The sequence below is a fragment of the Cetorhinus maximus genome, chromosome 7 (genome assembly GCF_964194155.1).
Source record: "Cetorhinus maximus chromosome 7, sCetMax3.hap1.1, whole genome shotgun sequence".
NCBI classification, from domain to species: Eukaryota; Metazoa; Chordata; class Chondrichthyes; order Lamniformes; family Cetorhinidae; genus Cetorhinus; species Cetorhinus maximus.
Genome location: NC_135885.1, coordinates 17,271,349 through 17,282,307, shown reverse-complemented (window position 1 = coordinate 17,282,307; position 10,959 = coordinate 17,271,349). Strand labels below are relative to the sequence as shown.

At 47.8% G+C, this 10,959-nt stretch overlaps 1 protein-coding gene across 1 annotated transcript in view; it reads left to right on the top strand.

Moving 5' to 3' along the window:
* The first annotated feature begins 1,225 nt into the window (after positions 1–1,225).
* LOC144682610 (cohesin subunit SA-2-like) overlaps positions 1,226–10,959 on the top strand; it is a 123,114-nt gene continuing 113,380 nt past the window's right edge. Inside the window, exon 1 of the mRNA XM_078545103.1 lies at positions 1,226–1,308. The gene's annotated coding sequence lies outside the window, so the exon portion shown is untranslated. The remainder of the gene's footprint in view (positions 1,309–10,959) is intronic.

The following is a 10,959-nucleotide window of genomic DNA, read 5'->3' as shown; positions in this document are numbered from 1 at the left end:
ACAGTGACCACACTTCAAACACACTTATAATTGGCTATAAAGCATTTTGGGACATTTAAATGGAGAGAAACTTCAGAATGCTTCAGTGCAGAGGGATCTGGGTGTCCTCGTGCATGAATCGCTGAAAGCTACTATGCAGATACAGAAGGTAATAAGGAAGACAAATGGGATTTTGGCATTTATTGCTAAAGGAATAGAGTATAAAAAATAGGGAAGTGTTGTTGCAACTGTGCAAGGCATTGGTGAGACAGCACCTGGAGTACTGTGCACAGTTTTGGTCACTTTACTTGAGGAAGGATGTAGTTGCATTGGAGGCAGTTCAGAGGAGGTTCACTAGATTGATTCCAGAGATGTGGGGCTTGTCTTATGAGGAGAGATTGAGCAGTTTAGGCCTATACTCGCTAGAGTTTAGAAGGATGAGAGGAGATCTAATTGAGGTATATAAGATGCTAAAGGGGATAGACAAAGTAGACGTGGAGCGGATGTTTCCCCTTCTGGGGCATTCTAGAATGAAAGGCCATAGTTTTAGGCTAAGGGGCAGTAGATTTAAATCAGAGATGAGGAGGAATTACTTTTCTCAAAGTGTCATGAATCTGTGGAATTCACTACCTCAGGGTGCAGTGGATGCCGGGACACTGAATAAATTTAAGGAGGAAACTCTTTCGAGTTATCAACAGTCACAGATTGCAACTCTTTCGAGTACAATCACAGTTCTTGGTTTCCGGGAGTGGGACATGAACCCGCAACCCTCTGATTCAAAGGCGAGGGTGCTATGAACTGAGCCACAGCTGACACCTCTAAATTTAAGGAGGAGATGGACGGATTTTTAATTAGTAACAGATTGAAAGGTTATGGAGAGAGGGCGGGAAATTGGAGTTGAGGCCAAAATGAGATCAGCCATGATTGTAATGAATGGTGGGGCAGGCTCCAGGGGCTGAATTGCCTACTTCTCCTGCTCCTAGTTCTTATGTCCTGAGGTCGTGAAAGACATTATATAAATGCAAACCTTTCCTCAAAAACTGGTGCACTCTGATTTTTGCAAGCAGCTTATTCTCATTTTTTTTTAAAAAAAGGCTCTGCTTCAGCATGGAATTTTGGTAGTTTTTCACAACATACAAAATTGCTTGCAGTGGCAACACTAAAGTCCATGATGAAGTTTCACAACAAGAGGGCGACACAATTGCGGAAATGTCGTTTTGAAAACCGTGCTTCGTGCAAGGCCACCAGATGGCAGTGTCGGTCCATCCGTCAGCAGCAGCAGGAAAGAAGAACTGGGCATTGAAACATCGACAAAGGCATTTCTAAACGGTAGTAATTAGACTTATTTTGTTTTACATTGAATGCGATTGCAATAAGGCCGGGCCTGTGCAACATTGCATTTATCATTGTGGCACCTTTTGCATTCCTAATGCACCTTTTGTGTGTGTGTGTGTGTTTACAGACGTAAGGCCGGGCTCCATGTCAAAAAGATAGATCCGGACACAGCAAAGTGGAGGGGAAGAGGAGGGGGGAAGGAAACCTAACCTGCTGATGTGATTGACAGGGGAGCGGAGCAATCAGAGGGCGCGCCGCCACTCCATAACAATAGGCAGGCAAACACTTTCAGCCAATGAGAGTGGGCGGCGGGCGGGAGCTTGTTGAGGAAGTTAGGTTGACTGGAAGGTTCAGGAAAAGAGTTGGCTCAAAAAGTTACTAATTTGGGTTCCTTGTCACCCAAACTACTCACTGGATACTTGTTTGGGGGGAAGGGGGGGATAGGAGATAATGATGCTTGGTATTGAGGTCATCTAACAGGCTTCCTTCATGTAGCAAGTTGGCAAATTGCTGATATTTAAAATTACTGTTTCTTTGTTGGGTCAACTTTCTAACAAGTTGCAGCAGATGTTCAGAGATCTTAAGTGTCAGTGACTCTATTTTAACCACCAACAGTGCAAGATGTCGCTGTCAGCAGGTCAGTGGTCAAGTGAGTCAGGGGTAGATTCAGGCCACCCTGCCCCGAGACTCCAGAGACTTGATTGGCAAAATCCGGACTGACCTGGTTGCACTGAGGGAGTGCAGGTCTTTCGCGGGTGCCACCTTGTGGATGAGACCTTAAACCGAGACCCCCCCCCCCCCCCAATCTGGCTGCCAAAGATCCCCAAGGCGTTGTTTGATAGAAGAGCAGGGAAGCTCATCAAAGCGCAAGGGGCAACAGTTTTGATCTGCGGCGGACATTTTTTTGCTGAATGTCGAATGGGTCCTGCCTCCCTAACAGCACTGCAGGTGTGTACCCCCATCACAAGGACTGCAGCTTACCATTGCCTTCTCAAGGGCAATTCGGCTTCCCAGGCACCACCCACATCCCGTGAAGGGACGAAATAAAAAGTGCCGAGAGCTAGGGAAACAGAGAGTCACAGAAGATCCTTGCTGAGTGTGGAGGAGAGCACATGGCAACCGAGAAAATGAGCAAACAGCTGAGTTAGCAACTCTCCCCCTTAAAAAATATCTGACAAATGAAGTGAAATGTAATGAACAGACCCACTGCTTAATGTTGACTGGAATAAGTGAAATTTTGTTTTTATTAACTTCCAGTCGTTTTACCAATGTATAGAGGGTTATATTCCGTGATTTGTGCTACTTTTCTGGATTGCGGGGAGGTGATGGTGTAGTGTTATTGTCACTGGACTAGTAACCCAGAGACCAAGGTGAATGCTCTGGGGAACCTGATTTCCAATCCCACCACGGCAATTTGGTGGAATTTGAATTCAATAAAAATCTGGAATTTAAAAAGTCTAATGATGACCATGAAACCATTGTCGATTGTTGTAAAAACCCATCTGGTTCACTAATGCCCTTTAGAGAAAGAAATCTGCTGCCCTTACCTGGTCTGGCCTACACATGACTCCAGACCTGTGGTTGACTCTTAAATGCCATCTGAACTAGGGCAACTAGGGATGGGTAATACATGCTGGCCTGGCCAGCGACACCCAGATTCCATGAATGAATTAAAAAAATAACTCAAACCCTTTGTTACATGGACAGACCTAAATGGGTAGTTACAGCGTCTTAATATTGACTGCAGGCAGATCAAACATTCTAAAACCTGTAATAAAAACAGAAAATGCTGGAAAAACTCAGCAGGTCAGGCACCATCTGGAGAGAGAGGGGCACCCGACTGTGATGGGCTTGTTTGGTGGTGAGATCGGAGGATCTTGCGAGAAGGCCTTTGTCCCGTCTCCTGACTACGCAAATCCAGAATGTGATTTGCACCTCCCTCCCGCCCCCATCAGTGGCGGGCCACGTTTCCGAATGTTGGGAACATAATTTTAATAAATTTGCACCTCGTTATTGTGGCCACATGCCGGAATTTAAATCCCCCTGTTGGCGTGATTTCATGACGGCGTGGTTTACAACTGCACCTGGCGATTTCAACCTCGAGGGGAACTCCGAGGTGAGTGCACACAACTCTGCGCAGCACTCGCAATGATCCCAGCTGCTCCACCGATTCGAGGTGGGCACAAGCAAGTCTTTGCAGCGGCTTCTTCGTGGCTGGCTTATGGTGCCAGGGCAAGGGCAACAGCGCAAGTGGTGGGGGGAGGGGGGAAGGTGGAGAAGGGAACCTCGGGGCAAAGGTGACAGTGCCGGGGGGTGGGGTGGGGTGGGGTGGTTCATGACAGCACTGACTGAAGTTTGAGCACAAACACATGTTGGCGGGGTGGAGTGGGGTGGGGGGAGGTGGAAGCAGACGGCCAGGCTAATGGCAAAACAGATCAAAGATGAGCACTCCACCACAGCTTAGACTGTTTAGCTTGAGTTCAATTGACATGCTTAGAGTCAGCCTAGTCAAGCAATTCAGCCCACTCAAGTAGCACTAATTCCTCACAGTGCCAGTGATTGCTCCTCTACTGTTAATCCCATGCGCCACACTCCGAACTCAAATGAGTACAATGGTGCTGCAGAACCATTGCATGACTGGGCAGGCCTGAAGATCCTCTTGGGAAAGGTGGCCATCGAACACTGACAGAGGGATGCACTCCTAGTCCCTTGCATTATGTTTTTTGACATTGAAAAGTCACCTCCACGGTACAAGCAAACCGCAAAGCCTTGCAGTCCAGGTTAGGAAAATGCCTGTGTCTGAGATGAGAGTTCGTGATGCAGTGGAGTGGCTGTAGCGGCCCCTACTCAGTCAAGTGGTGTGGGGCGGTGCTGGGTGTGGACATGGTGAACCATCATACACACTAAACACTGGGCATCCATGTGGTGGCCTGGACTCTCCGGCATGCGTTAAGGAGCCTTGACAGGCAGCCGCAGGCGATAGCTTGACCAAGAGTGGTCCTCAGGAGACAACTGCTGACCCTTGTGTCTCTCTCTTTGACACTGCAGTGAGGAGACCATCAGGGCCATCTGGTGATCTCTCTGGCTGCCTGATTGCTTGTAGGCAGGAGAGAAGAAGGAGAAGAATGCCTGACTCGACAAAGGGAGGAGCAGAACCCTGAAGACCACGGGGGAGATCCTCCGCACGCAGAGGATGAACCCCACAGAGACGTCGTTCATAGACGCATCACTAGACCCAGGGCCTATAGACGGAACATGTGCTACCTGCAGATGAGCGAGAACCAGTGTCGCCAATGCCTGCGCATGTCAAGGGAACTGGTCATGCACATACGCATGCCACCTTCTGCAGGATCTGGCACCACAGGGACTCGGAGGGTATCCATTGCCAGTGGCAGTTAACGTTACCGCCGTGCTCAATTTCTACGGCAGTGGCTCCTTCCAGGAATCCACTGGGGACCTTTGCGGGATCTCACAAGCCTCCAGCCACAAATGTATCCAGGAAGTCACAGATGCCCTTTTTGCTAAGGCACACAACTTTGTCAACTTTGACAGGGATCAGACCAGCCAGGAAGCAAGAGCGCTGGGCTTTGCTAAGGTTTCCAGATTCCCACAGGTGCAGGGTGCCATCGACTGCACTCATGTGGCTCTTAAATCTCCCCGGCAACAAGCAGTCCAGTATGTGAACTGCGAAGGCTTCCACTCTCTCAATTTTCAGCTGGTCTGTGACCCATAACAACAGATCACGTAGATGTGTGTAAGATACCCTGGAAGCGTCCACGACTTGTACATCTTCAGCAGGTCTCAGATCCTTGACATCTTCCAGGGACCACACGAGATGCAGGGTTGGCTCCTCTGAGGGAGGCAAGGAAGGAGATCGCAGGGGCTCTGACCCAAATTTTTAATTCCGCTCTGGCCATGGGGGAGGTGCCAGAGGACTGGAGAATAGCTAATGTGGTTCCGCTATTTGAGAAGGGTTGTAGAGATAAGCCAGGGAACTACAGGCCAGTGAGTCTCATGTCAGTGGTAGGGAAACTATTGGAGAAATTTCTGAAGGAGAGTATCTATCTCCACTTGGAGAGGCAAGGTTTGATCAGGGATAGTCAGCATGGCTTTGTCAGAGGGAGGTTATGCCTAACAAATTTGATTGAATTTTTTGAGGAGGTGACCAGGTGTGTAGATGAGGGTAGTGCAGTTGATGTAGTTTATATGGATTTCAGCAAAGCCTTTGACAAGGTCCCACATGGGAGACTTATTAAGAAGGCAAAGGCATGTGGAATACAGGGTAATTTGATAAGGTGGATTCAAAATTGGCTTAGCTGTAGGAGGCAGAGGGTGATGACAGAAGGATGTTTTAGTGACTGGAAGCCAGTGTCCAGTGGTGTACCACAGGGATCTGTGCTGGGTCCCCTATTATTCGTCATTTACATAAATGACATAGATGACTATGTGGGGGGTAAGATTAGTAAGTTTGCGGATGACACAAAGATTTGCTGGCTGGTTAACAGTGAGATTGAGTGTCTTGGGCTACAGGAAGATATAGATGGGATGGTCAAATGGGCAGATAAGTGGCAGATGGAATTTAACCCTGAAAAGTGTGAGGTGATACACTTTGGAAGGAGTAATTTGACAAGAAAGTATTCAATGAACGGCATGGCACTAGGAAGTTCTGAGGAACAAAGGGACCTTGGTGTGTGTGTCCATAGGTCTCTGAAGGCGGAGGGGCATGTTAGTAGGGTGGTGAAAAAGGAATATGGGACACTTGCCTTTATCAATCGAGGCATAGGTTACAAAAGTAGGGAGGTCATGTTGGAGTTGTATAGAACCTTGGTGAGGCCACAGCTGGAGTACTGTGTGCAGTTCTGGTCGCCACATTATAGGGAGGATGTGATTGCACTGGAGGGGGTGTGGAGGAGATTCACCAGGATGTTGCCTGGGATGAAATGTTTAAGTTATGAAGAGAGTTTGGATAGACTTGGGTTGTTTTCGTTGGAGCAGAGAAGACTGAGGGGCGACCTGATCGAGGTGTACAAGATTATGAGGGGCATGGACAGGGTGGATAGGGAGCAGCTGTTCCCCTTAGTTGAAGGGTCAGTCACAAAGGGGCATAAGTTCAAGGTGAGGGGCAGGAGGTTTAGGGGGATGTGAGGAAAAACTTTTTTTCCCAGAGGGTGGTGATGATCTGGAATGCACTGCCTGGAGGGTGGTGGAGGCGGGTTGCCTCACATCCTTTAAAAAGTACCTGGATGAGCACTTGGCACGTCATAACATTCAAGGCTATGGGCCAAGTGCTGGTAAATGGGATTAAGTAGGTAGGTAGACTCGATGGGCCGAAGGGCCTCTTCTGCACTGTGATTCTGTGATTCTCAGGGACAAGGGATACCCACAAAGGATGTGGCTGATGATGCCCGTACGACGGCCTCATCTCTTGGGTGTGAGAAGGCACAATGAGGCTCATGCCACAACCCAGAATTTGTTGAGCACACCATTGGCATCCTGAAAATGAGGTTCTGGTGCCTGGACTGATCTGGAGGAACACTGCAGTACACTCCCCAGAGGGTGTTGCACATCATAGTGGCTTGCTGTGCTCTACGTAACTTGTCGATGCCAGACGAGGCAGGTGTAGTCATGAGGCCCTCATTGTCACAAGATTCCAGGAGGGTGATGATGGGATGCGGTGAGGACACTCCTGAGGACTTCACCATGTATCTGGGAAGGCCTGACACCTGTCTGGCTGAGGACAGCTCACATACGCTCTGTGAAGAGGCTCATATCATGGAGGCGCTGCTGAGGTACAGCGGCCACATGGACTTACAGACAACTTGATCCTTTGGCTGGCCTCATCACCTGATTCCTTCAGCATCACACCTTCACCTGTCAGGGATGGTGTTGAGATGGGGGGGCAGCCCCGCCTCAAAGGGGTTGAGAGCGCACAGAGAACATCACCAAACCCAGTGACGCTTTGGTACGAGACTCTTGCAACAAACAAAAGCCGCATGGAGGTGCACACATCACTGACCTGGACAGAGACGTTGGAGTCGGACAGTCACTGTGCTCAAGGTTATACGGTGCACATGGGAGGGGCTCTGGACTGTGACAGTGTAGCCTTTGTTTTGTGCAGGAAGCCAGGTTTCACACCTGAGTGACATGAACACTGCTCAACATAACAAGGAGCCATAGACAAAGGAGGCATTCTTGGGAGTGTATTTACAATGGTCAACATTAAATACAAATGATTAACACCCATGCCCACGATGTGCAACTAAATCTTCTTGACCTTTCTAAACCTGCTGCTTTTTCTTGGTGCTCCCCTGACATCCACAGAGGAGGTGGAGGCAGCCTGCTGACTGCTGCGCTCTGTTGTCTGTGATGACTTTGGCGGGCATCCTCTGGAGAGCTGAGAGCTGGAGGGCCCCGGCCTACTTTCGGGGTCCTGCTGTGTGGCAGTGGCACCCTCCTCGACCTGTGGAGCTGGAGCTGCTGGGGTCACAGGAAGAAGGGATTCGGATGGGCTGGAGACCCCCAGAGTCACCTGGGTGGATGGCCCCGGGGTGGGCACCTGCTGGTCCTCCTCCATATGGGTGCCCGAGGTTTAGGGTTATCCTAACCCTAAACCTAACCCTGGCCGACTCCTTCAGATGAAGGGCAGCTGGAGTGAGCTGGAGATGTCCTGCCTCCCTCTTGTGTTAATATGGATGGATGCCTGCAAGTGCTTCAGTGACGGAGTTCAGTTTGCGCAGCAGTGTGGGAGTGATGTCCTGGACCAAGGTCTCCTTGGCGGCCACCATCCGACCAGTGTTGACCTCGGTGTGTTGCAATGCCACCGCTATCGCTGAAGACGGACGGCCTCCTTCATCGTGCCTTGCAATCTGAGGAGTGCAGCGGACATCACTTCCTGATGTTCCCGAGCTTGCCTTTGCAGCTCCAGCAACTGAGACATGACCGAGTCCAGAGGCTCCTCATCTGACTCGGACTCAGCAGATTTCTGATCTCCAGCCGGAAACCTGGGAAGTCCCTGCCTCCACCTGCTGTGGATCAGACAGTGCGATGCGCTCACCAGATTGTGACCCCAAGGCTACTATAAAGCTAGGTCCCACTGAGGTGTGTGTCTCTGCGCTGGTGGAGGGTGTGGGTGAGCGCTGTGATGGGTCTTCAATGTCAGTGTCTGCAGGCTCCTCTTCCATTGTGTCCTTGGGACTGGAGTCGAGGACTTGGCTTGTGGGACCCCTTGACTGTTTCCCAGAGGTGCTTGTGAAAGCAAGGAGAGATAATTTGTGGAAAGACTGGGGTCTGGGGCAGAAAATGGCACACATGTAATTATTGGGTGAGGGAACTGAGAAGGTGCATTTTCCCCATTAATTTTTCACACCAGGTCCCCTCCGATCCAAATCCAAGAGCTATCCCTGTCCTATTGTTTACAACTTACTAGGTAAAAGAATTGTATATTGGAAATGACCTACTGAGTTCAACTCTCTGGGCAGAGAAGTTTCACCTGAATTCCCTATTGGATTTACAAGTGACTATGTTATATTTATGGGTTCTTGTTTTGAGCAAGGTCCTGTGCCTGAATGGGCTGGCTGAAGACAAAAAAAAAACACTGGATTCAGAATCATTGTCAAAAATTGATGGATAGGGCATTTAGGGATGGGCAATAAATGCTAGCCTAGCCAGCGATGCCTGCATCCCATGAACAAATGAATGATTAAGATGATGAAAGATAGAAAAGGAAAAACTTCCAAATGCTGGAAACCTGAAATTAAAGTAGAAAAGTTCGATATTCGCAGCAGTTCAGTCAGTATCATGAGGAGAATGGCAGATTAACATTGGGGTTATGACTCTTTATCATCAGAGACTCAAAACAAAGTCACTTACCCAACCAGTTTTCTTTTCTTCAAAGACGCAACTTCAGAGGCCTTTTAGCGAATCCAAGATAATGATCCAGAAAATTCTACAACATTGACAAGCAACACAAAATTTTTCAGTTAATTCACTGCCGATATCTTTATGAGCAAACTATTACAATTTTTTAATTTGTAGAACATATTTCCATTGTGTACTGACACTTTGGCTTGGTATTCTAGCAAATACTTTATCTGACAAAGCCTTCCTTCTAGTGATCGTCTTTTTTGGGTGAGAATCCCCATCTCTACATCTTGTTGAAAAGTAAAATAATTAAAGAGAAATGTCGAAGCTTTTCGTCTTGTACGCACCAGAACCCTTTGCAAGAATATCAAGATAAGGGGAAAACAACACATATATTAATACACAGGGTCCTGTTCTTTGCAGACAGAGAGAACATGTACACACATTGTGCCTGTTTCAGCTAAACAAAATAAGTGACAACCATTCGCTGACTCATTCCTCAGGACAATGCCTTGACCAATCAGGATCAAGCTGCCTGGTCCAAATTTCAAACAATGCTTGGCAGTTAACTGTCAATCACCATCATTAATGCATTCTTCATGGCAACACCTCCACCAAACAGAGTCCACTTGCTAACCAATCAGCACTCTTTTCACATACAATATAAATTGTTGTTTCCCCCTTATATTGGTATTCTTGTGAAATGTCCTGATGAGTGCAAGATGAAAAGCTTCAACATGTCTCTTTTTTTCATCAATACTCAAGTTCTGTACTACCAAATGATTATTTAAAGTAATTAAAAGGATATGGAGAAAGGGGAATGGGACTGTGTTCCATAGACAGCCAACAAAAGCACGATGGGCCAAATGGCCTCCTCCTTTGTCATATAATTATCTGATTCTTTGAATGGCCTATGAACTCGTTTATGCTATCAGAGAATTAGAAAGAATTTGAAAACACCTTAATTATAATTCATTTGGAGGATTATAAAAGAGAAATGAAGTAGGTAGTGAACAGGTTGGCAGGCAGGCTGAAGAGGTTCTGGAGACCACATCACTGCTCCTTATGGATGTAAATGGATGATGTGAAGTGGCAATTTTTTGGATGCTGACCAACCTTGTAAGCTCCCAATATGGTGGGCAAGAAGTGCATGCTGGAAATGAGCAGCCCGTAATATTGGGAAAGCAAAATAAATTGTCGTGCTTGACTGTGCCCTTTGCCCTTCGAGGCCTGCACATCAAGTTTGGTTTTCCTTGTGGGCACCGCTTGCATTCAGGAATACCATACCTTGGGACTGCCTGCGATCTTCAAGGTCCACTTTTGATGTATGCTACTTCTGAGTGCTCATCCTGCCCCACACACAAAGAATGCAGCTCTTCCCCTGATTCTCATCTTCAATGCCCCCTCCAATCTCCCCGACAGTAGTACATTGTATTTCCTAGGAATCTGTGTTGGTGTTGGTGCAGAGGATGGCGTAGTAGTAATGTCACTGGAACAGTAATCCAGAGGCTCAGGCTAATGCCCAGGGGAACATTGGTTCAAATCCCACCATGGCAGCTGGTGGAATTTAAATTCAATTAATAACATCTGGAATTGAATGCTAGTCTCAGTAATGGTGCCCATGAAATTATCGCTGAATGTTGTAAAAACCCATCTGGCTCATTAATGTCCTTTAGGGAAGGAAATCTGCCATCCTTACCTGGTCTGACCTACATGTGACTCCAGACCCACAGCAATGTGGTTAACTCTCAACTGCCCTCCAAAATGGCCTAGCAAGCCACTCAG